The sequence below is a fragment of the Mirounga leonina genome, unplaced genomic scaffold (genome assembly GCF_011800145.1).
Source record: "Mirounga leonina isolate KUSES-001 unplaced genomic scaffold, KU_Mleo_1.0 Mir_154, whole genome shotgun sequence".
Lineage (NCBI taxonomy): Eukaryota > Metazoa > Chordata > Mammalia > Carnivora > Phocidae > Mirounga > Mirounga leonina.
In genome coordinates this window covers 20,392,014-20,419,213 of record NW_023270389.1, presented here as the reverse complement: position 1 = coordinate 20,419,213, position 27,200 = coordinate 20,392,014, and the positions used below count along the sequence as shown (strand labels likewise).

The 27,200-nt window shown below is 36.9% G+C and overlaps 1 long non-coding RNA gene across 1 annotated transcript in view; it reads left to right on the top strand.

The window, feature by feature from the left end:
* The window catches only part of LOC118014106, a 204,932-nt gene that overhangs the window by 164,277 nt on the left and 13,455 nt on the right, over positions 1 to 27,200 (top strand). Inside the window, exon 6 of the long non-coding RNA XR_004680199.1 lies at positions 10,096 to 10,255. This is a non-coding gene — a long non-coding RNA (uncharacterized LOC118014106). The remainder of the gene's footprint in view (positions 1 to 10,095; positions 10,256 to 27,200) is intronic.

Below are 27,200 nucleotides of genomic sequence, written 5' to 3'. Positions count from 1 at the left end.
AAAGATCTAAGAAACAAAAGGGGGGAACATAAGGATCGTAAAAATACCCACAGCCCTAATACCATGAACTAAATAAATGAAACAGAACAAAGATGCTGCAAAATATCAACAAATACTATGGAACAGAACAAAGCACTAATTAAAAAAAAAAAAAAAGAATGGAGGGTACGTGAAAAAAAATAGAAAGATGAGGATAGATACCAATTTGCCTACATGCTGTTTTCTAGTTTCCCTGGTGTCCAAGCTAACTGACATTTGTGAAATAACTAATAACACCTAGGGTGTGGAACACCAGAATGCTAATCACTTTGGGCTCCTTACCACATTTATATCATGTATTAATTAAAGTCAACTCCTCTCTTTCTCTATACATTTACGTATATATGTGTCTGTGTATGGGTGTGTTTGTATATTATTGATAGACTTTAGGAATTGTGATGATTTCTTAAATTGTGGAGGAAATTTTATACATTTAATATATAAATATACATTATGATATATATTTATATATATTTCCTCTGTAATTTAAGAAGTCATCATAGTTTCTAAAGGTTACCAAAAATACAACCCTTCTAAAGAAAGCTTGATGTTATTAGTAAATACTAAGATATGTGAAGGGCTGATTAGCTATTATTTGAATGTAATTATATGACTTTTTATAAAAAAAGCCACATAAGTACAAATCCTGACAATAATATAACAGTTTGTGTATATATATAAAACCTAAAGTTATAAATGCACTGTGGTTTTTTTTAATCTATGAAACTAGTACAGCAATATTTAAATATATAAAAAAATGAAAAATATTTAAAATTTAAATATTTAAAAATATTTTAAAAATTTAAATATTTTAAAAATCAACTAGGACAATATTTAAAGAAATATAAATATTTAGAATGACTAGAATTTCTTACTAGCTCTAAATTCTCCTAATAAATATTTAATATTGCATTGTATGTACAGGATACTGTGTCAGACTCTTGAGGGGTATGAGAACTATAAATTGTGATTTTTGTTTTTAAGGTTGTTAAACCTATGATGGGAAAAACATGTATTCAAAACAATTAGGAAAGTTCAAAAGTATGTCTAGACAAGCACTTGTTTCAACATGAAGTGTTTGGAGCACCTGCATCAAAGCTACCTGGGGCACTTATTAAAAATACAGATTTCTTGGCTTTAACCTCTACCTACTGAATGCTGATCTCTTGAGGTGGAGTTCTGGGGTTGTACAGTTTGAAAACACCCCCAGATGATTCCAATGCTCATCAAAGTGTCAACACTGTGATTCTAGAATGGTAGGGCTGTGAGAGGTTCCTTCCAGCTGGGACTGTTTAGCCATCAAGATGATGCTTCACTTGGACTGTAAGTGGAAGTTCGGATTTTAAGAAGAAGAGATGAGGGGCGCCTAGGCAGCTCAGTCGGTTAAGCATCCGACTCTTGATTTTGGCTCAGGTCATGATCTCAGGGTCATGATCTCAGGGTTGTGAGATCGAGCCCAGCATCAGGCTCAGCACTGGGCGTGGAACCTGCTTGGGATTCTTTCTCTCCCTCTACCCCTCCCCCCACCAAAATGAATAAATAAACCTTAAAAAAAAAAAAAAGTTGAGATGAGAGTGAGGATATTCCATGAGGATATAGGATGTGAATACCCTGAAATTTTATCTTGTGAAAGAGGGAGTCACAAGTATGATTTATATCAAGTATGGTATATTAGTAGGATAAAAGTTTAAAAAAATAATGGAAAATTGGGTTGTGTCTTATTGAAAGAGCCCATAGTTTCTTTTTATAGATAAAAAAGGAAAGAGTATTTTATACCTGCTAACAAAAACCCTCAAGGATTGTAAAGTAGTTTTAGAACTACTGAAGCACCTTTGTTTCCAGTAGCTTCTTTCCCATCTATACCTCTACCATAAACTTTTGCTGTATTTGTTTCCACTTTTATTTGTTAAGATATTTTAAAATAAATACTAAACATCCTATTTATCCTAGATACTTCTTATATAACCATTGTACCATTATCACAATTAAAATTCATCTAATTGTCTCATATTACTGAATGCCCAGCTCACATTCAAATTATTTCCCCCATTATACCATATTGTTTTATACAGCTGCTTTTTTTTTCTCTCCCAAAACAAGATCCAATTAAGAACTACTCACTGCACTTGGTTCAGAAGTTGCTTTTAATCTAGAACACCCCCCCTCCCCCGCCCAACTGCCCTTCTTTTCCTCTTAATTCCCTACAGGGTAGCTTTGGAATTGTAACTAACAGGACTGGAGAGATTTTACATTTTACCCCATTTATCCATTCATTTATTCATCCATTCTAACTTTTTAAAAAGATTTTATTTATTTTTGCGAGAGAGAGAGAGAGAGAGCGTGCGCACGCGCGGGCGAGCACAAGTGTTAAGGGTGGTGGGGGCAGAGGGAGAAGCAGACTCCCTGCTGAGCAGGGAGCCCTATGCAGGACTCGATTTCAGGACCCTGGGATCATGACCTGAGCCGAAGGCAAATGCTTAACTGACTGAGCCGCGCAGGTTCCCCTATTCTAACTTTTTTTTTTTTAAAAGAATTATTTGTTGAGCCACTTTTGTGTGCCCACTGCATTTAAAGCTAGACGTACAAGAGAATGACTGTGTCTTCCCTATGGTACATCAGGAATTATTCTGAAGGAAACATATTGTTTTTCTGATGAAAATAGAAGTGCTGAGAATGTCATAAAAAATACATGCACACATGAATCCACATACTCACATGCTAAACAGATCACAGCAAACTTAGAGTATAAAGTAATTTTTGTTTATTAAAATTCTTTTTCAGAGTTTATGATACACAGCCACAACATTTCAACTACAAGAATCAAATGATGTGATTTTCTGAGTTTGCAACTTAAAAACAAAAACTTGTGGTCAGGACCAAGAATGAGATTCCTCTAACTTAGGCATCTAGATTTGGAATCTAGACCAAACAAGTAATGCACAACAAGCAAGGCTCATTCAGAAATGAACATCATGCAAACACAGTTCTGTTCCAAGTGTGGGAAAGTAGCAGGAAGCTGGGAGATTTTCTTTTGCTCTCGGAGCCTTCATTGGGCTTGAGAAGAAAGCCAATTGAGGAATCCTGGCAGAGAAGACGGCAGGGACTGATTCAGAGGACGAAGTTTATTTTTGCTGTTAAATAATCTTGTTTTCATGCAAAAACATTTTTAAAGATGTTCAAGAGTGCTTAGGCCTGTCTTGCAGCCCCGTTGGACTGGGAGCTGTTCTACCCCCCACCCATCTGGACCTTTGTGGAGCTGCCTCAGGAATGGGCAATGGGAAACCTTCCCTGGGAAGGTTTTTAAAATTGGAACTGAGAAAAGTAAACCCGTCTCTGAGTTTCTAGAATTTAGGATATAAGGCCTGTGACGTGTCAGCCCCATGTTTCCCGGCAGGGTTTCAGAGAGGAGGAAAGCCACTTTGCAAAGAGGAAAAAAAGAGGGAAGCTGTCTTGAAGAATGAGGGAGAAAATCTGGCTGTGTTTGAATTGTCTGTGGTTCCACTGTTTACTGACGATCACCCAAATACCTTCCTGTCCTGGTGTTTCATGAGATACAGCCCTTCCCCAAGCTCTCTAAGCATACTTGCCATTTAAAAAGTCCAGTTTGAGTTGGGTTTCTGTCCCCCACAAATTATTTTAGTTTCATCTAGTTCTCTCCAATTATTTGGATGTTAAATACAAATTAATATAAAACAAATATTAGATAACACTAATAGCAATTATTATTTCTATTTATATATTATTGCTATTTATATATATAATTATTGCTTATTATATAAGGCTTACAATATGCCAGGCACTATTCTTTGCACTTCACCTATATTAACTTGTTTAATCCTCAGAATGATCCTATGAAGTAGGTGTTGGTATATTTCCATTTTACACAAGAAGCAAGATTAAGTAATTTGCCCAAGTTTGTTTATATATATATATATATCAGTGCCAGCATTAAAACCAAATGGTCTGGCTCTGCCATGCTGTAACCATTATGCTTCTCTGCCTTTGATCGGTATGCTTCCTTTCTTCCCTACTATCCTTCTATTCCACTGTGATTGCAAAGCCATCGCACCATTTTTAGATGAGCAAATGAAATACAAGTGGCTGGGGTACCTGGGTGGCTCAGTCGGTTAAGTGTCTGCCTTCGGCTCAGGTCATGATCCCAGGGTTCTGGGATCGAGTCCTGCATCGGGCTCCCTACTCAGCGAGGAGCCTGCTTTTCCCTCTCCCTCTGCCTGCCGCCCTGCCTACTTGTGCTTTTTCTCCTCCTTGACACTGATTGAGTCTGTCACAGCTCATCTCACAGAGCTCCGATACAGCCTGTTCAGTCTGGGAGATACAAGGGTAAATTGGGCACAAGAATTCACTCTGAAAGCAGAGCCAAGAAGCTGTGTGCGTATTCTCAGAAAGGTAAACTCATCATCTAGGAATTAAACTTCAGTAGAAGATAATGTTCTCTGTCTGGGACTGGTTGGTTCCAGATTAAGAAATTTCCTGAATTGTTTAAAGCTATTTTAACTTCTCAAAAAGCTCATCAATCTCAGAGTCTTGCACGCACGCGCACACACAAAAGCACACACATATACACAAGCAAGCATGTACACACAGTTAGTGCCTCCCTCGATCCCCCAACAACTGGGAATTGTCACAACTCATGCATCACCAGAGATTTGCTCTGATGCCACCAATGTCTTCTAGTAAAATCTGCACTACCTTGTCTGTATCTTGTGGCCAGACCTTTTGTTGCCTGATCAATTACATCATGTCATGTGATGCTCTCTCTACAAATCATTCTTCAATTTTTATAAGGTGTTTATTTTAAAAATATATGATCAAAAAAGATTTGTTTCAAAAAATTCTGTTCCTTGAATATCAAAGTATTTAGACTCCAGGGAGATATTCTGATATTCACAATGAAATTGAAGGTGCAATGGCTGAAAAATTTTCTTTAGAAGTGATCTTCAAGGAGGCATGTGTGTCGGTGAGGAGTGGTTGTGGGGATTAATACTTGTTGAGTGAATTATTTTATGAACTATTGAGTAAGGGGCCTTATTGGCCTAGGAACTTCTGTTTCATTGAACATTTGTCAAATTTTTAGTGCCTTCTTGTTCTAAAATATCACAATCATAGTATACTGAAAGCTTATGCATGGGTATTTTATAAAGAGTTGCTTTTTATTTTTAGATTGTCTGAGGGGCGCCTGGGTGGCTCAGTTGGTTAAGTGTCTGCCTTTGGCTCAGGTCATGATCCCAGGGTCCTGGGATCAAGCCCCATGTCGGGCTCCCTGCTCAGTGGGGAGTCTGCTTCTCCCTCTGCCCCTCCCCCTGCTCCTGTGCTCTCTCTCTCAAATGAATAAATAAAATCTTAAAAAATAAATAAATAAATAAAGATTGTTTGTGAGGAAATATCTGTTGAGATCCTTCTCTTAGTTAAGCCTCATCAAGACTAAGGATTTTTACTGTAAGGCTATGTTGGAATCACTCCCTACAATGAGTAGAGTCAGTGATAGGATCTGTTGAATAGAAAGTAAAAAAAACCCAGTAGTTTAGGGAATGAGATGATTCCCAAACAAGTAGGGAATGAGATGATTCCTAATCAAAGCTGGAAGATAAGGGCCCTGCTGAAATTTAATTAAGATAACCAAGGTAAAGCCTGAGATAGTTAAATATCATTTACATACAAAAAATCAGCATCTATGTGGCAATTACATGGCAACCTAATTGAAGAAAGAATTTTTGAATAAAAGGATCACAGAGGGGAACAAGGAAGTTTTTAGGGGTGGTGGGTATAAATGTTCATTATCTTGATTGGCCTGATGGTTTCTCAGTTGCACGAATGTGTCAAAACACACTTATAAACACACTTAAGTGTGAATTTTACATTTTAAATGTATGCAGTTTCTTGTATGTCAATTATACCTCAATAAAGCTGTTAAAAAAGAAACAATAGTAAGGACCTGAATCATAGTGAGGCTTTGAGTAAAGTGCTGAGTCCTGACCAGCAACCAATAGGCCTTCCCTCCACCATCAGGCCTAGGAAATGAACCATACTATCCATTACACGAGGGAGATTTTTATTAGTCCCACAAAGAGGAACATCTAAAATGCAATGGACATTCTCCAAGAGGGAGATTTTTCAGGAACACTGTACATGAAGACTTGGGGGGAAGTGAGGAATTCTCCAATTCTCTGGGAGATAGATTTAATTTTTAGAGACTTGTTCAGGAGAGCACAGCTCTTAATTGGAACAATGAAGAAAGCAAGTGATTTTGGAGGAAAGCCAGTAAGCTACTCTTGAAGGCTAGGTGGGCTTGAAGACGTGTTGCTTGAACACATATTGGGGAAGGGCCTTGTAGCAGGTAGGTGACCAGGCATAGAAGCAAAAAGAACAAGAAGTGTATGGACAAGACATTTAGCACAGTTACAGAGGTGGAGAACAGCAGTGAGGAATATAGTTGGAAACTTTTACCTAAAATGAAAGAATAATAAACAGCGTGAACTTCTTTCTATGACCAGGATTCTATAAGATGGTTCTTTCCTTATCTGACACAGATCACTTTCTAATCAAGAGTTCATGTTACTGGGGTGCTTGGGTGGCTCAGTCGTTAAGCGTCTGCCTTCGGCTCACGTCATGATCCCAGGGTCCTGGGATCGAGTCCCGCATCGGGCTCCCTGCTCGGTGGGAAGCCTGCTTCTCCCTCTCCCACTCCCCCTGCTTGTGTTCCTTCTCTCCCTGTGTCCCTCTCTGTCAAATAAATAAATAAAATCTTAAAAAAAAAAGTTCATGTTACTAAATAACATATGCACAATGGTGTCTGTATATATGGAGTTTTTTTTTTTTACTTGAATAAATCAAGCAACAGTATATTATGTAATACTCGTATAAATATTGCATATAAAAAACAAAAACATAGATTTCCTGGTTTATTTATTTATTTTTTAAGATTTTATTTATTTGACAGAGAGATACACAGCGAGAGGGGAGCACAAGCAGGGGGAGTGCGAGAGGGAGAAGCAGGCTTCCCGCGGAGCAGGGAGCCTGATGCGGGGCTCAATCCCAGGACCCTGGGATCATGACCCGAGCCGAGGGCAGACGCTTAACAACTGAGCCACCCAGGCGCCCTTCTGGTTTATGTTTTGAAAATTGTTCAAAGGGTTTCTAAGAATATATATATATATATATATTTTTTTTTTTTTTTTTTTTTTTTAATTCACCAATTCTCTTCCCTTAACTTATAAACTCTTGGTTTGAATTTAGTGTCAGGAAAAGTTCTTTAAAGAGTTGACATATTCCTTTCAATGCAATAGTGACATAATGGCAGACACACGATTTACTATTCTATCTATCATTATGGGACCTTATTATGAGGATATACAAAACCAAATTTGAATTTTAGTGGCATCAATGTGTTTTCTTGTAGTAAAAATGTTTGCATCTTTTTTTAGTCCTCTGTCTGGAAATTTTCTACTTTTCTCTGTTGTATGTTTTGTTGTAATCTATTTTAAATTCTTTTGGAAAGAGGAGGGCTATAAGTCATTTGACACATAAAAGTAATTTGTGTAAAAATTTAAAAAGTTCACTTATTAATATAAATTTGAGTTTACTTAGTTAGCATGCAGAGCCACAAGAATTATGTGTATCTTTAAATGCTAATCAGCTGAACATTTTCTTATGGCATATTTGATTATAGGATTGAATTCTACTCATATTTATGAATTATTTAAAATTCCCAAGGTAAACCTTATTCTTATAACAAAACAAATAAGGCCAACATTTATTATCTGTTTATCTCTGAATGTATCATTTTCCTTATTCTTTAGAATAATCTTGAGAAGTAGAAAATATCCACGAGAAAATGGAGAGAAAATTGAATAGTGTCTTAGCATTACACTTTAAATGGAGTCAAGATTATTCACTATTTATACCTTTGTGGAGAGACAGAAATTGCTTCCTATCATCATTTGTTCAGAAACAGAAGACATCTGGTAGAAGATTGTGTTGAAATCATTTGGCTGGGAAAAAAAAAAAAATGAAAAAAATCATCCATTTTAAAAGCCTGCCAGATGGTTGAAAAGAATGCCTTTACTGATTGGTGGGACAATTTTTCTTAACTACTGGGCTGTTTCTGAGAACAAAATGCTCAAATGAGCAGAGAGCTTAAAAAAAAAATACAGCCACACACCACAATGGCTCAATAGGAGCTTCCAAACTTCAGTCCTCAACTAAGTTACTTAAAAACAAGATTTTCTGAGTGAAAGGAGAATAGAGTACTTTAGATTATAAACTCAAAATCTTGGTAAAATACACTGTTACTAACTTTTAAGCACCAAATCGTTACTAGTTTTCACACACCTGAAAAAGAATGTGACCTGAGAATGAATAACCAAGCACACGATTATCTTCGATCCAAGTTCCTTTCAGAACCTTTTGGGACTGACAGTCCTCTCCACGTGCAACTTTGGTTGATGCTCTATTTGTATTCATCCTGGATTGATTTAAAAGGGAGAATCGCTTTACAAAGAAGAAGCTGTTATTTTCCTTTGTCTTGCCAGGAGCGCAAAAGGGGTATCTTACTGCTCTTTCTGGAAGCTTGAATCTAGGCATTGTTTGCTGGCTTTTTTCTCTTCTAGATTTCAGCTGCTCTGGAAGCTTTGCCAGAAGAACCCAGACCTATCTGGCGACCTTCTCTATGATCAGGGCAGGGCCGGGGGTTTGCAGTCAGAGCTAGGGTCTAGTCTTTGCCTTGAGGTTACTGCTCTGTGCTCTGGGGAAATTACCTAGTCTGTCTAAATTTCAGTTTTGCATAGGGTTATTTTGAGGATTAAATGAGAAAATGTTATGTTCCATATTCAGTAAGAAGTAGCAATATTAAAAAGGATGATCATTATCTGCCTTAATGACAAACATCCATCCTTCCCTATTTACCTTCTCTATTAAAATACATAAATATCTCTAAATATTTCTAAATCTCTAAATATGGTTTTTTGCTCCTGACTGAATCTCTTCTGTGAACACACAGATTTAAGTGTCTGTCCTGTTTTTATCATTAAACACCATCTGTGTCTGTCTTAGCTTGGGCTACTATAACAAAATACCATGGACTGGGTGGCTTAAAAACCAGAAATTGATTTTCTCATAGTTCTAGAGCTGGAAGTTGAAGATCAAGGTGTCAGCGTGGCCACTTTCTCACTGTGTCCTCACATATGAGAAGGAGAGAGAGAGAGAGGGAGAGACTCTCAGGTATCTTTTTTCCTAAGTGCACTCATGCCATCATGAGGGCCCCACCCTTACGACCTCATCTAAACCTAATTATTCCCAAAGGTCCCATCTCCTAATATTATCACATTAGGGATTAGGGCTTCAACATATGAACTTGGGAGGATACAATTCAGCCCACAGCAGTATCTGGGTACAAAGACCATTCTTGCCTCTTTGTAAGTTCTTAGTGCTCAGTGCAGTGTTTTCCAGGGAACAAGAAGTTAAACTTGTGCTTTTGCCTAATTAAGTGACCAGCTGAATTTTGGGACTTCTCAAAGTGACACAGGAACTCTGCCAGTATGAGCTACAGGCCCTGTAAGTCTGAAAAATCCTAAGGCCATAGCATCACCTGAAAAAATAGGACATAATAACACTTCCTCTGGTGGTCTTCCGGGAAATGATTTGAGGTGGGGCCTCTGACGGGTGTCCTGCTTGGGGAAATGTCCACTCCATCAGGCAGTAGAGGGTAGCAGTTAAAAGAAAGTACCCCAGAACTCAGATGGCCTGAGTTTAAATGTCGGCTCTGCCGCTTCCAAACAGTATATACACTTGGACCTTAGTTTTCCCATCTGTAGAATAAGGATAATAATAGTAGCTTCCTCAGAGGATTATTGTGAAGATTATATGACACATACCCATTCACACACACACACACACACACACAGAGTCTCTCTCTCTCTCTCTCTTTCACTCCATGCTTAGAGCAGTCTCTCGCACACAGTAAGGGTTGCATAAATGTAACTATTTTTGTTATTATGTATTTGGGGAGACAAGACTTTGACTATGTGTCCTTGTCATCAGCTTTCCTAAATACCTACGGAGGAACCAGAACTTGGAATGCTAGTGTCAGGCTGACTCCAAATAACGAAGTATATTCCATTCTTGAGCATCTCTCATCTTCCAGTCTCTTTGGACAAATGAGAAAGAGAGTCTAACTCTAGACTCTAGGACTTAAATGAAGGTATGGTTTTCTGTTTTACTTGTCAGTGAATAGGGTATATACACAATTGAGGTATTTATCCAGAGGATAAGGCTTTGATTTCAATTTATTCTACCTTTATGAGCTTTGTCTTTTTTTTTTTTCCCCCAAGAATCTATACAGGCAGGATAATTCTAGTTACTGGTGAAAATATGTACTGTTATCATTTTATATTGTTAATCAACACATGATGGGCGCTTACTTGCATATGGAAAATTTAGAGATGGAGAAAAATAGAAAGAGCTTGATCTGGACTATTACAAAAGTTTGTGTTGTACCGATAGCTCTGATTTTTACATGAGTATGTGGACATCTAAGGAAATGGAAATACATGCTGGTTGCTATCCCATGTGGTTATTCCTGTATCTGATTAAAAATCTGCCCCGCAGAATCTGTACACTATGTGATTGTGTTCCTAATAGCAAGAGCTACTTTTCATTAGACATGAATGGTACCTTTCCTCAGTAAACAGTTACATGCAAGGCATTTTATATATATTGTCTTTGAAAAAAGACATTTTAGGTGTGCCAGGATATCTGCCCAGGATGTAGGAGGTGGATTTTACTTCTGACATCTGTTAAACTGTGGCATTTAGTTACTGCCAGGGGTCCTTGGGAGAAACGCTCCATTATGAATTTCTCTGTCACCATAAACTTACACAGAAGTAAAGAAGTTTCCTCTGAGGAAAGGGACCCACACCAATGCCTTCCTTTTGAAATTCAGAGGTGTTACACATTTTTAATTGACTTATGAAAACTTCATTATAGCTTGCTTGTAGGAAAGAGCAGTAAGGCTCCTGAGAGTGAATTCATCTTGACCAGAGTGGATGTGACTAGTGGATGAGGTTCAGCCACAGGGTCTGGAGATGGAAGGGAAGTGCTGGTGTTGACTGGGAAGTAGCTGACACTGGAAGTACATAATTCTAGTCAAGATACTCAGACCTGAGGGCAGCGTGTGTGTGTGTGTGTGTGTGTGTGTGTGTGTGTGTTGAGAGAGAATGCAAGCAGGGAGGGACAGAGGGAAAGGGAGAGAGAGAATCGTAAGTAGGCTCCATGCTCAGTGTGGAACTCAACATGGGGCTCAATCAAGAGTTGCACGCTTAACTGACTGAGGCACCCAAGCGCACCAGCAGTGTCTGTGTTATTAAATCAAAGACCTTATCACATTTGGCTCCCAGGTCAGTTTTGTCATGGAGCACTTCTGTTTGAACCTACCTTTTGAAGAAGGTGCATTTATCCAGCTTTGTTGGGAGCTGACCGTTGGGGGCACTTATTGGTAAGATCCAAATTTCTCCTCTCTGTCAGCCACGTGGAGAGAGTGACAGGAGCAGTATGTGAGATCTAGATCCTATTCTGACAAGTTCTCTCTGTTTCTGGACTTTATAATGTCTGAGGCAGAAACTCTGATTTTGAGGGTGCCTGGGTGGCTCAGTCGTTAAATGTCTGCCTTTGGCTCAGGTCATGATCTCAGGGTCCTGGGATCAGCCCCGCATCTGGCTCCCTGCTGGGCAGGAAGCCTGCTTCTCCTTCCTCCACTCCCCCTGCTTGTGTTCCCTCTCTTGCTGTCTCTCTCTCCATCAAATAAATAAATAAATAATAATAAAAAATCTTAAAAAAAAAAGAAAGAAACTCTGATTTTGAGTGTTTATAATGCTGCTTGACTGGGCTCTGGGAAATATTTTCAGATAGTGCTCTGTTTTTTCTTATATCCTGAAGAAAGACGCCTTATTTGAGATATCATTTTAAATGTCATTGTTATTTCATTTGCCTTCAGAGATAATTAAAAGTCAGTCTATTTTTAAATTGGAGGGCCATTGTAATTCATGTTCATTGATTTTGGCAAGCATTCTCCTACTGGTAATGATTTTCCATTTACTTACTTGGTACTTTCCGACACAAGAAACAGAAAAAGATTTGATATTAAGTAAACGTGTTCTTAAGTCACATGTACAGCGGGGGAAAAAAAATCAATGGAACATCTAGGTAGGTGAAGACTTTGATGTTGGGCTTGATCTATTTATAATGGATAATGAATATAATATAAAGGTGAACAAATACCAAAAATGAGGCAGATGACTTTTGGTCCATAACAAAGAACTTTTTGATATTGATGATTTGAGGTCTGTATCTGGCTTCTTGCCTATTACCTTACAAGAGTGATAAAAACAGAAGATAAACCAGACATTAATTACAAGTGATACTTGCAGATATTAATCACAAACAACTCTACTTATAGGTCATTTGGAATTATTTTTTTGTTATTGATTTGGAAGTAGTGATGGTATTTAGTTAAACATTTTTATTGTTATGTTACTTATGTTACTACTAAATGTCTCAACATTTTGCCTTAACATATTCAAAGATTAATTATAATAAATTCCAGGAAGCTGAAATGATGATGACTGGTTTCCATCTTGATTATGGTCTGTAGTGTTGAATAATTGAAAGAAACTTGAGAAGTTAGTTTTATAAAGAGAATAAATAAAACTATTAACCATCTTCTAAGTATTTGATTTGAAATCATAACAAATCTTAATATTGATGTGGGATCATTGAGCGCAGTGGCCAAGAAAGAATTCTTGAGATGTCGTATGGTGTAACTTAGTAAGTTTATTTAAGTAGCACGGGGACGGTCTCTGTGGGCATAAAGAGCAGCACTTTTGCTGTACGAAGCTGGTGGTTATAAGCTTAGTGCTCAAGGAGGAGAGGACACGCAGGGAATATCAGATCATAAGTGTCTTCTTCGAATTTCTACTTGTAAAACTACTTTCACAAGATTTCTCTGGTACTTCTCATTCTGTTCGATATTAACTATCGGTGAGATGGACAGGCAGTCAGGAGACCCTGTGAGAATGTAGCAACCAGGACATGTTTGATCCTTATTGGAACTATGCAGGCTATAGGTCAGCCTTCTGGGCTGAAGGTGAACATTTTTCTGCTTCTATCCCTCATCAATATGAGTGCCTTCCACTAACTAATTAAAATTCTTGTTATTTTGGAATTCTCAGATTTTATGTAAGATTAATAAAAAGTATAAGAACGTTGAGCTGTGATGTGGTTTCAGGATATTATGTACTCCAGGTCAAAATGTTCCTTTAAATTCTTAAAACAGCATAAATTTGACTCATCAAGATATCGAATGTACTTTTCTGAAAAGGGCACTATTATTAGATTTTTAAAAGATATGGAACTATTTAACTTCTTTCTTCCGGTTGTTGTAATGCATTAAAACAGATTTTACGTTCTTGATATTTAATTTGCTTTATTTATCTCAGATTACCTTGATTAGTAAGTGAAGCAAATAAAAGGCAAATCATGTTCTGGAAAGAATAGAAGGTAAATGAAATCAGTGAACATGGATAATATCTATGAATAGAAATTTGTAAGGTATCAATTTTATATTTTATGAAGACAAGTGGTAGTTATAGTTGCAAGTCAAATCATTACAGTAAATTTTCTATATATTTTCTATGTTAAAAATGGGTAAATAATAACTTCTTACAAAAGTCTCATTGATGTTTTACCTTTCACGTATCTGGCAAACTCAATCACCAAAATAAAGAGACATATAAAAACAAATAAGAAAGACTTTTGGAAAACCAAATACAGTAACACAAAACCCACATGTACTCTTATTTATAGATGAACACTCCAGCTGTCACTTACGGGCATTTTCCTTCCATTTTACATTCAGAACTACTCTTCTCTTTTTAATCCATTCCTCAGAAGGTTAGAACTGGGAAATCAAAGCAGAAGGGAATGAGCGGTGACAGAGGCACATAAAACACCTTTAGTAAAAAAGCAATACCTAGAGCTAAGCAGGAAAAGAAAGATATAATATTACTACTACTACTACTACTATTAAACATCTATCTGTGATGACATCTCTCTCTCTCTCTCGACGTATCAATCATTTATAGATCTTTGATAATTTTATGTATCAACTTGGCCAGACCATGGGACTTAGATATTTGATCAAACACTGTAGATGTTGTTGTGAAGCTATTATTTAGTATTTAAATCAGTAGACTTTGAGTAAAGCAGATTATCTTCCATAATGGTGGGCTTCATCCAAACAACTGAAGCCCTTAGGATAAAAAAACTGACATTCCCTAAGGAAGAGGAAATTCTGCAGTAGACTGTCTGTGTATTCAAGCTTTAATATTAACTCTTCCCAGAATCTCCAGCCTGCTGATGTGACTTTGGACTTGCCAGTGTCTACAATCTCATGAGCCTTAAGATAAATCTCAGTCTCTTTCTCTATTTATTTATACACATCCTATTGGTTCTGTTTTTCTGGAGGATTTTGACAAATTTATCTGTCTATCTATCTATCTATCTATCTATCTATCTATCTATCTATCTATCATCATCTATCTAATATTTATAGCAGTCATAGAAAACTAAAAAGAGTTTTGGGAAGGTGTTATTTAACATAGAAGCTAAAAAATGAGAAGACATTTGAAAGCACTAATTTAATTATAAAACACCATCCAAGTTAGTAGCAAATAGTTTTACCTATCTCAGAAGGACCTGACGTTATCAATGAGTTAAAGCACAGTGTATTAAGCTAGTTGTTATAATAAACATCAAACAAATATCAGTTGCATCATTACTATTTAAGGAACATCATCTTATGAATGTGTACTTGAATTTATTAGAACTGTGGCTTTTATTAAGAAGGAATTTGACTTTTTTTGGCTAAAAGTGTATGAATGCAAGCATTTTATCACAGATGATTTGATTCATTCTTAATCAATATAATGTGATTGACTGAGTTCTCAGTTAAACCTCTGACATATAGTCCATAATCTGCACCTTATTCCTGGCACTGTTTGATGGAGTTTTACAAACTAAAATATATACACATATACCCACAATGACCACATCTCCTTTGCTGAAGTATACAAGAGTATTTAAAGATACTTGAACAGTTAATGATGAAGAGAATGTTAGTGAAATTAATGTGTTTTGACTAGAAAGCCTAAGAACAAATTGAAGAAATAAAAGGTTAATAAAATAAAATAAAAGGCAACACGAAAAGATATCCTCTGAGCAAAAATAACTCAAAGACTCGTGTCAGTAAAATTCAGTGGGGTGGATGAATAAAAAGAAACAAAATGTTGTTCAACTAGTCTTGTGAAATTTTTGACATATGATAAGAATTTCAGTTTCCAATAGAATAAGGACATTGCTAAAGGGTTAAGGTCACTTAATCTTTACATGCTTAATCTTAATCTTAATCTTTAAATGCTCTTAATCTTTACTTGCTCCAAAGCATATAAAAAATGCTCAGAAAATACCTCTTGAATAAGTGAAAGGCAGCAATTTAGATACCATTCCCCACCTTTCCCCCTACCTCACAGACTACCTCACTATCCAAGAAGCAGTTGCAAATTTTTTAGATTGTTAACCTGGTTGAAACTTTTAGAAAAAGAATTTTGAAATAAGGACTGACTAAAAAGAAATAGTCTTTGTTTTTTCATGAGGACTTACTTCTAAATTGTCTTAATATTCAGCTGGGTATGTGGTTTATTCTTGTGGTCCTTAGTTTTGCTCATGGTTAGCTTCTTAGAGAGGACATAAAAGGAAGGTGGGATTCAGTGATTAGATACTCCATCACTTTACTTGCTGCAACTGTTGAGAAGATCATTTTGTTGCAAAATGTTAAAAAATGTAGGATAGAGGTTACACATTGCCTTTCTATTCTGTTAGTGTGCTGAATCAAATGGTGGCAGTTTAAAGTTTCAAAAATATTTAGAATATAATATTTATCTTTTGTGAAAAAAAGTCATGCACAATTTTAAAACTATTTACAATTGCTTAAGTTCAAATCATGTTCAAAAGGTTTAATTGGTTCATGAGTCATGTTCTATTTAGATATTTGTTAGACTGGATTCTACGTATATGTGGAAATTTTAGCATCATTTAGTTGATGAAAGTGACAGCCTCAGGGCTACTAGGGCATAAAGGGTCCCTTTGTGTGAGTTAGTCCAAGGCTCCTCCCCCGGGGTTCTGGAGGCCTATAGGTACATGGCTTAGGCAGTTGGCTCAGGCTGGCTGTCAGCCCCCACTCACCCCATTGGCTTTGTCCCTTTGTACAAAGAACAACCTATAGATAGCTCCCTTGTAGTAGCCTGACCAGCTTCATTTAGAAATGGAGAAATTAGTGTCCCATAAATGTCCTCACTATTAGTTGGCTGCTTCACCAGAAGGATCATCATCATTTGAACAAACTGCTTTAAGCAGTAACACAATTTTATGTGCACTATTTTAATGTTTAAGATAGATTGATTATATGACAATTAAAATCAGTTGCTTTTATACAACTATTATAATCGAGAAAGTGAATTAACAGAAAATGTCAATTTAGTGGTCTAGATTTCATTTTGTTTTTCCTTTAATAATGTATTTCATCAACTAATGAATTATACAAAGTCAACTGAGAATTTTGACAATGGTAGAGTTGTTATTCATAAACATCCATCCTGGTGTCACTAGAACATGGTGCCAATGAAGAAGTTTGGCTTCTTTTGAACTTGATATGAATGGGTATATGTCATTATTTTTAACAATCATAGACAGTAAGTGCTTAGGTCTAGTCAGATGGTCAAATGAATCTTACATTATAATTGTATCACTAATTTGGTAAGTTATGTTTGGTTTCACTCACAACTAATTTGTTACACAAGAGTTTGTTTTTTGTTCAGTGTAGATAAATAAAAGTGGCTCAACATTCTTTCTATCATACACATTACAGCATATGCTATGCCATTAAGCCATGGATTTGTATTTATAGTTGACCTTTGAGCAAAATAGAAGTTAGGGATGTCAACCCTGATCCCACAAAGTTACAAATCCATGTATAACTTTTGACTCCCCAGTAGCCTATTGCTGTTGACCAGTAGCCTTACTGATAACATAAATGGTCAATTAATACGTATTTTGTATCTTATATGCATTATATACTGCGTTCTTACAATAAAGTAAGCTAGAGAAAAGAAAATGTTATTAAGAAAATCATAAGGAAAATACATTCACAGCACTGTACCATATTTATCAAAAAAGATGTGCATATAAATGGACCCATGCAGTTCAAAGCTGTGCTGTTCAAGGGTCCACTGTATTTATTTACTTTTGGCAAGAAATAAGAATGCTATGCATATATATTTTAAAAGATCAGAGCATTAAACATTTTTTTAAATACCATTTTAGTATAAAGTCACTTAGGAAGACTTTTTGGGAATGTACTCTCAAAGAAAGCCCAAATTCATATATGCATTAGTAAAACACTATGCCAGACACTGAAGAGTATGGCCTTTAGTGATTTGATTAATCAAGCTGGATATAGAGATCCAAACTGTTAATGATCCAAGAAAGTTGAAAAGGGGAATGTTATTCAAGCTGATTCCAGTGTTTTAAAAAGTCTACTAGAATCATGTGCTTGCCTGTAATGTGACTGCACAGATTAATTGAAATGTCAAGCTAATCATATCTTGATGAAAAAATATACTTGGGTATACACTCCCCCCCCACATTATCTTTAATATGTAGGAAAATAATATACATTTTGTTTGATGGATCAGGCAAACAAGCAAGCACAATTAGCAACAAATACTTGTAGCCCAAGGTAGAAAGTAAATAATAAGGAAAAAATTGTGGCAAAATGACTGGGAATCCTTAATTTAGCTTATGTTTCAATATGCGGGGTGTCATAATTCTCTTTGGTTATGTGAACCTCACCCAGTCAGGCTATTATTTTTGCTTTTATAATATGTAGACCATACAAATTATGGAGTTTATTTTTTCAATTATGTGCTTATTTTCTAGTTAGTTTTCTCTTAGTGTCAGCTTCCCCCTTTGCCCCTGCTATTCTTTGGCTATGCAGCGTATTAATTTCCTAGGGCTTTCATAACCAAGTACCATAGACTGGCTGGCTTATGTAACAGAAATGTAATTCTCACACTTGTGGTGACTAGAAGTCCAAGAACAAGGTGTCAGCAAGCTTGGTTTCTTCTGAGATTTCTCTCCTTGGCTTGCAGATGGGCCCCATGTTATTACATGGTCTTCTTTCCTCTATGAGCACACATCCCTGGTGTCTCTTTGTGTCTCCAGATTTCCTCTTATAGGGACACCAGTTAGATTGGATCAGGGCCCACCCTAACAGTCTCATTTTAATTTAATCATCACTTTAAAGGCCCTATCTCCAAATACAGTTACATTCTGAGGTTTTAGGGGTCATGAGTTCAACACACGAATTTTGAGGAGATACAATTCAGCCCATAACATGCAGTCAACCTACTTTGATCAATCTACTGAGTTTAAAAAATTGCAATCAAGGGGCGCCTGGGTGGCTCAGTCGTTAAGTGTCTGCCTTCGGCTCGGGTCATAATCCCAGGGTCCTGGGATCGAGCCCCGTGTCGGGCTCCCTGCTCTGCGGGAAGCCTGCTTCTCCCTCTCCCACTCCCCCTGCTTGTGTTCCCTCTCTTGCTGTGTCTCTCTCTGTCAAATAAATAAATAAAAAATCTTAAAAAAAATTGCATTCAATAAATATTTACTGTCTGACACACACAGTTGTATGTGTGTATGTTGTGTGTTACTGTGTGAGAGGGAGAGGAGAGAGAGAAGAAGAAAGAAAAGGAGAGAGAGGGAGAAAGGTGGTTCTTGCCTTCTCTGGGAAAGGAAGACAAAGATTTACCTCATTGAAGCCTTCACAGTACCTTGTTTGTATCTTCCTTGTGACACAAAATTTGCCTGCTTAGTCTATGGTTTAGACTGTAAATTTTTGAGGAGAGATACTGTCTGACTCATTTTATTTTTCCTAGTACTGGCCGGTACAGGGAAGACTCTCAATAAATGTTTATTGGATTGAATAAAACCTAATATAATTTAAAGTGATAAGTAATAGTTACCATGGCAGAGATGCAAACAAAGTGTAATGAAGACAAGAGAAAGAAGGCAATCATTCTGACTCAGGGAACTGAGAAGAATTTCAAGTTAGAGGATATTAGAGTAGCTAAGATTTCAAAATGGATGTTAAGGACAGGAGCAATCAATGGTGATAGCTGAAAAGATAAAAGGAGTAGTCTTAGGCAATAGGAAGTGTGTAATTGGAATTGGAATAATGATTAGTTCACAGTAGAGACCAAGAAAAAGCAGTAGGCTTGGAGATAAAACTGAAAAGTTGTGTTGAGGTCACATAGAGAGAGCTCTTGAATACCCAAACCAGGTATTTGAATCTTATTTTTTGGATATTAGGAGATGTGCAAATTTTGGGAGGCATGAAAGGGCCAGATCTTAATTTTGGGAAGGTAACTGACTCAGAGAGGGATAAGGGATGGAGAAGAGGCCTGGGCTACTGGAGGGATGGATAGTAGGAAATTTGGTGAAGCCAGGTGAGAGGTGTTGAGGGCTAGACTAGGAAAGGAAGGTTGAGGACACTGAGGAAATGAATGCAGGGGGCACCATGGAAATGGAAGCAATGATTAGAAGACACTGATTCGAGGAGGAGGGTGAAGGGGGTGGGGAGATGATTTGAAATTCTGAAGTTTCAGACATGGACACCTGGGAGCACGAGGAGGCCGTATCAGGAGACAGATGCAGGAGGAAGACCGGATTTGGAAGAGGAGGAGTTTGAAGATGTGAGGCAATTGATCTGCTTCTGGGAACATTCATATTGCCAAGGTCCACCTGAAAACTGGGTATGTGGGCTTAGAGTTAAGGAGAATGCACAAAACAAGAGATGTAGATTTAGAAGTTGACCATGAATGTGGGTAATTGGAGATGAAATTGTTCAGAGTTAAAGAGAAAAGCATTGAACTTTTAAAATATTTAAAATAGGCAATTAGTCAAGCTGCGCTGTGTGCATTGGCATGTGTTTATGCATGTGCGTGCATATGAGTGGGTAGGAATATACAGCAGGTAATTACTTCAGAGAAGGTTAAAAGAAGCAGTCAACGAATACTTTCAAAGTACTAATTTGTAGCTTAGTCAAACCCATAGTTGAAGATGTGAAAGACAATAGATCCATCAGACTGATCTTCAACATAAAGCAAGTAGTCAACCACGCTGCATTCTACTGCAACTCCATCCAGTTAGTGCTAACTAAAATGTAAATTTTTAGGTCCAGGGTGCTCTAGAAATCTCAGTGTGAGGCCTAATTCCATTATGTCAGATTCATAAAATAAAAATGAATGTAGAATCCTGTTTTAATCTTATTGATAGGTTCAGATTTATCATTATTGCTAAAATATACCTGGTGATGGGGGAAGTATAATTATTTACAAATGCAAAAACATTGCATATATTAAAAAAACACTTTTTATTATGTTATGTTAATCACCATACATTACATCATTAGTTTTAGATGTAGTGTTCCATGATTCATTGTTTGTGTATAACACCCAGTGCTCTATGAAGAACGTGCCCTCTAATACCCATCACCAGGCTAACCCATCCCCCCACCCCCCTCCCCTCTAGAACCCTCAGTTTGTTTCTCAGAGTCCATAGTCTCTCATGGTTCATCTCCCCCTCCGATTTCCCCCCCTTCATTCTTCCCCTCCTGCTATTTAAAAAAAAAAAAACAAAACAAAGAAAAGAAGACACTTTCGCTAAGAAACTTAAGTCATATCCTTTTGGTTTCTTCCTTGGGCAATGACTATTACTCTGCAACTAAAAACTTCCAAATATGAGGGTAACCTTTTACTATTGAGATAGAAGTTTATGAGGAGTGTGTTATTTAATAAAGTTCACTATAATCAGACAATCTAACCTCTTTGTTACTATTATACCAGCATATGAAGGACAGTGGAAATAGTCTTGTTTTATAGAATCACAGAAGAGTCACTACACACAGAACAGCAGGTGGGTTTTCCAAAGTGCAGTATGACCTTAATCCTCATTCTTCAGTAATGATTTATCCTCATTTTTAAAAGGGCTTGCCTGCCTTAGAAAGCACATCTAATCTGAGACCTGAGTTTAATTCCCAGGAGACACTTCAGCTTTCTGAGTTATTGTTTACTCATTTATAAAATGGAGATTATAATAATAACAGTCTCCTCAAGGAATGACTATAAAGATCAAATATGTTTGTGCATGAGAAAGATGATGTAATGTTACAGAGGATCACTGAGTGTTAGAATTAATGCTATATGACACTGGAATTTAGTTAGTGTTTTGAAACTTAAGTGAGAATACTTGCTTTTTTCTTTTTCACTAGAATACCCTGATTTTTTTAAAGGATTTTATTTATTTTTTATTTGACAGACAGAGCTCTAGAAAACTCAAGGCACAAGCAGGCGGAGTGGTAGGCAGAGGGGGAGGGAGAAGCCGACTCCCTGCTGATCAGAGAGAAACCCACGTGGGGCTTGATCCCAGGACCCTGGGATCACACCTGAGCCAAAGGCAGACACCTAACCGACTGAGCCACCCAGTTGCCCTGTTTTTTTTGTTTTTTTTTTAAATCCTGTTTTGTGTGTATTCCAGGATTACCCCTTTTAGCTAGTGAATCAGTTTTTCTGAGCTTTATCAATTTATGTAAAGAGCAATAATTTGGGGACCTGGTGAATTGTTGGAAAAGGGCACAGTGATTATAAAAGCATATGATGAAACAGGAATTACAGAATTTTGAAAATGTAACAATTGACTGGTTTGTGGTAGAATGTTGCTATATGACTTCAGGTGTTTATACAGGTCTGATTTAATCTCCCAAATAAGATGGATTTTCTCAATCTATATTTAGCATTTCTCTTCTTCCTGGCAAGGGTTTTAGAATATTGTTACTCACTCACTCTATTTTTTAAAAAAAGATATTAGCACTTCATGTTTTGAAATGCCTTCCAGGACGAGAACCTCTCCAGGTAGAGGAAGTATTTAACTGAAAATAGCAGATGTAGTCATCCCATGTCAAGTATGTGGATTTTGGCTAAAATGCACTCGCTTTTCTATTAAAAGTTGTATTGTAATAGATCTCTGATATGTGACTTCCAGCATACTGCTTTATAAATATTTAAGGGAAAAAAAAACTTGACTAAGTATCCAGGGGGTAAATTTCCACTGCAAAATAAATTCCTTGATATAAACTTTAAAACAACATTTAATTAGGCTTAAAAAAAAACAACAAAAAACCTGAGGGGTGCTTGGATGGCTCAGTAGGTTAAGCATCCAACTCTTGATTTCAGCTCAGGTCATGATCTCAAGGTCATGGATCGAGTCCCATGACAAGATTTGAGTCTGCTTGTCTCTCTCCCTCTGCTCCTCCTGCTCATGCTCTCTCTCTAAAGTGAATAAATAAAATCTTAAAAAAAAAACAAAACTGGAAAATTACTACATAATAATTCCTCTAGGCCTTAGACTGGCAGAGTAAACCTGTCTTGCTTTGAAGACCAGATAATTCAGCTGGTTTTAGCATGGTGAGAAGAAAATGGAATTTGTGAATTTAGCTCAGGTAGGCCAGTAAGCTTCATAACATTACAGAATTACATTTTTGTAAGTGACTGCCATTGCCTTCAGTGGGAACCACAAAGGAGTTGGAGACAGATTAGCAAAATCCTTTCCTGGGAATCTAACTGTCCTTTCCTTTCCTAGGAATCTCAATGTAGTAGAGTGAAAAGAGGTCATAGGTTTCATCTGTACATGACAAGGCACTTTTCAGTATGTGAATTATAACATTCCTACTAGAAGTTCAAATTTCCACTTGAAGCATTTTTAAGGATCTTTAATATCCTTGAATCTAGTTAGACTGAAGGGGAAATTAAGTTCTATGTAATTTAATTTATTTTATATAGCTAATATTATTTTACATTATTAATTTAAACTGATATTAACTAAATGAATTGTAGGACTTAATTAGAAATGTAAATTGTATATAATGTAGAAATTGATAAAAGAAATTGGTTAAAATGCAACCCCCATTTAGATAGAATTAACCAACAACATCCCCTGAACACTATACCTGGAAAACATTTAATGCATAGGAAATATTTGCCCAATGATAATTTGTTTTCATGTTGATCATTAATCTGGAAGTTGTATTTTTCTCCAAAGAAAAACATTAGCCCTCCTTCCTTTATAGGGAACTGACTAAAGCACTCTTTCCTTTGGCATAAAGAATCGTTGCCTCACGCAGAACCCGGAATGCCACGTAAACAGAGGAAGGGAACAAGTCTTGGTTAGCATGTGAAGCATGCAGCTGATATTTTGCAAAACTTCTTTGCAGAGAAACATTCCCTCCTCAGCTGTACCACAAGGCAGTTGAGTATACAGTTTGGAATTAGACAGTTCTGCACCTGAATTCCAGCCTACCCCCTCCCATCTGTGTGACGTTGGAATTCATACAGTATCCGTAAGCCTTGATGTCCTCAGCCACACAATGATAGTACAAAGATTTACCCCTTGCAAGGTTCTATAAATGTGATATGAGATAATAGATGTAATATATTTAACACAGTGATTGGCAAATACTGAGTAGTCATTATGAGTAAATATTTTTAGAATACAATGATAGAGCTCATAATTGAACTTTCAGTGTGTGAAAAAGAAAGATCCTGATGCTCAATAAACCCATATTCCATAATAAGCCAGCATGACACAAAAACAGTGAAATATTCATTAAAGAAAAAGAGGATGCCAAAAAAAAAAAAAAAAAAAAGAGAGAGAAACCCAGACCAGAATGGAGACTATTCTCCTAGTCACATTAATTAAAGTGTTTTACCAGTTCCACTGTGAGAGGGGTATGGAATTTTATTCAGATCCTCATTTTCATCCACTGAATACTTAGAAATGTTATGCATATGATGGATGTCACTCATTTATTTTATACATTCCAACATATATAGTAATATCTCTATACATATCCATATATACCTTACTCACATTAAGGAATATTTGTTATCCTATTCTCAATTAAAGTTCTGGTTATCTCACTCTTAAGCATAGGAAACAAACTGAGGGTTGCTGGAGGGGAGGGGGTTGGGGGGATGGGGTAACTGGGTGATGGACATTAAGAGGGCACATGATGTAATGGATATTATATAAGACTGATGAATCACTGACCTCTACCTCTGAAACCAATAATACATTATATGTTAATTGAATTTAAATACAAATAAATAAATTCAAAAAAATAAAGTTCTGGTTATCTCATAACATGCCAGGAAATTTCACACAAAGAACACTTTAAGATGATTATATACAGATAACTGAACTAGGTGGACCCTACTGACCTCTATATGTTTGTTAAGAGTGAGAAAACTGATGAGCAGCATGAGTAGCTTAAAGACTATACATTTGGAGTCAGGTATGCCTGAGTTTGCGTTCTACATTTTCTACCTAAAAAGTTAGATGATATTCTTAAATTCTCTGAGATTTTGTTTTCCCATCTATAAGCTGAATATAACTACCTCCAAGGGTGGTTGTGTGAGTCAGCAAATGCCGTATTATCTAAGAGGAGGTTTTCTTCGGGGAGGATGTCTGGCTGGGCTGTAACATTGTAAAATGTTTGATATAGGAATAAAAAAAAGAGATGTAGAATGGAGAAAGGAGGGGGTGAGATAATCAATGGACATTATTTATATTTACAAAAAGTAGATAACTCACAAAGATCATAACACATTTCTCAGTTTGGGAATATTTTTTTGCATTGTTAACTATACTTCCCTATAAAGTTGCCAAATTTTTATCTCATTTGTATTTTAGGAAAAACTGTAAAACCTTCCTTACATATTATAAATTGGATTCAGGTAGGACTATTTTTACATGATTTAACCTACATTTATAATATATGCACAGATACATCATTGCATCTTCACAGTGCTTTATTAATCATTAATTTGTTGTAACTCCTGCTATGTTTATTAAGCCTTGCTGAGAACAGCCATGTTTCACTTAACATTGTATTTTGTCAACATTTGCTTTTATGATGTTCTTGATGTAATATGATAGGGGTTATTTTTAGAAACAAGAGCATTAAAAAATTTTTTTTAGCTAGGAGTTCACAATTTACCTGTTCCCTTCACCTAATACAAACAGCTTCATAGATTGCTATGTAAATGGACCCTCCCACATGAATTTTTATTAAGAAGTCTGTCTTCTATGTGTGTTGATCTTCTAAAAATTACAGGACTGCTTATACTCTATGTTAACTAGGTGAATAATTTTTTAGCCAGCCTACCAACTTGTGATTTCTGTGACTATTTTATTTTTTATTTATTTTTAAAGATTTTATTTATTTATTTTGACAGAGAGAGAAAGAGAGAGACAGCAAGAGAGGGAACACAAGGGGGGTGGGTGGGAAAGGGAGAAGAAGGCTTCCTGTGGAGCAGGTATCCCGATGCAGGGCTCGATCCCAGGACCCCGGGATCATGACCTGAGTCGAAGGCAGACGCTTAATGACTGAGCCACCCAGGTGCCCCTCTGTGACTATTTTAAAGAATAAATGACTTTTGTATATCCTGGTTTAATAGTTTGCTTCTGTTAACAGGAGCCAGTTAAGCTGCAGGAAAATTTTGGTACCAGAATATGTTGAATTTTTTTTTTTTTCTTCAGAGTGTAAAACTTCTCCAGAGAAGGAAGAGGTTAAGTATGGACATAGTGAGTGGGAAATTTCATGGAAGAATGATTTATACTTAATATTAAGGTATAGGTGTCACAGCAAATTCTTATAGGGCCAGGCAGGTAACATAAATGAGGTTAGTAGCAAGAGTCAGGAACTATAAGATAACCAGAACTATGGGGACTACAGTGATCCAGAAACTGCATCACTGGACAAAACAAATCACTTCTGAGAGCTTCATTTAGTTTTTTGAGGTGTTTGTTGTCTTAGAGGATGGGTCATATGTAAGCAGGAGAGTGGAGGAGGTAACTTTTTTTAAAGATTTTACTTATTTATTTGACACAGAGAGAGAGAACAAGCAGGGGAGCAGGAGAGGGGGATGCAGGCTCCCCACTGAGCAGGGAGTCAGATGCCAGGCTTGATCCCAGGACCCTGAGATCATGACCTGAGTCAAAGGCAGTCGCCTAACCAACTGAGCCACCCAGGTGCCCCGAGGAGGTAACTTCTAAGACTGGGGGTTCATGTAAGCAAAAGTAAAGAAAGAAAAATAGCCTGGTGGCTGGGGATGGCCTTCAGGAGTAAGCCTAGATTAGAGCAGTAGCACTCAACTCGGGGCGGTTTTCCCTCTCTGGGACATTTGATAATGTTTGTAAATATTTTTGCTTATCACAGCTGGAGGAGGGTGCTCCTGGCATTTCATGGGTAGATACCAGGTATGTGCTGAATATCGTACAATGCACATCCCCCACAATAGAGAATTATATAGGCCAAAATGTCAGTAGTGCCAGGGTTGAGAAACCCTGCTCTAGATGAATATGTGTGTTGGGGAACAGGGTAAGTATATTAGATGTTCTGCAATTTATTGTTAAATACTTCAGCATAGAAGGTGTAAATTTAATCTATACCCTAGGGTCCATTAGTTAACATTTGAGGTATCTTAGAAGTATATACTCCAGAGGTGGTTTGTCAGTATATGAAAGATATGATGCAGTGGCCCCAAATTTAGAGCCCCAGGTAGGCAGAGAACTTCACTATCTTGACTTCAATTAATATCAGTTGCTTTATTAATTACTATGATAGATATTAGATATTATTTTTAAGTCCACAAAATGAGGATGTATCAGGCTGGAAATTTTGTAGAGGCATGGCGGCTGGTACATAAAGAAGGCATGAAGATCTAGTGAGTCCAGCTCAGACCACGTGCTTTGGACAGGCCCTGTAGGCTTAGGATTCTGAACCTGTGCTATTTTCAATTGTTCAGCAGAGGATATTGTTGTCTGACTCAGACCAGAAGGTTAATTGAATCTTGCCATTAGAATAGAGTGGTGGGTGGGGGGATGGGGAGATGTTGGTCAAAGGGTATAACTTCCAGTTATAA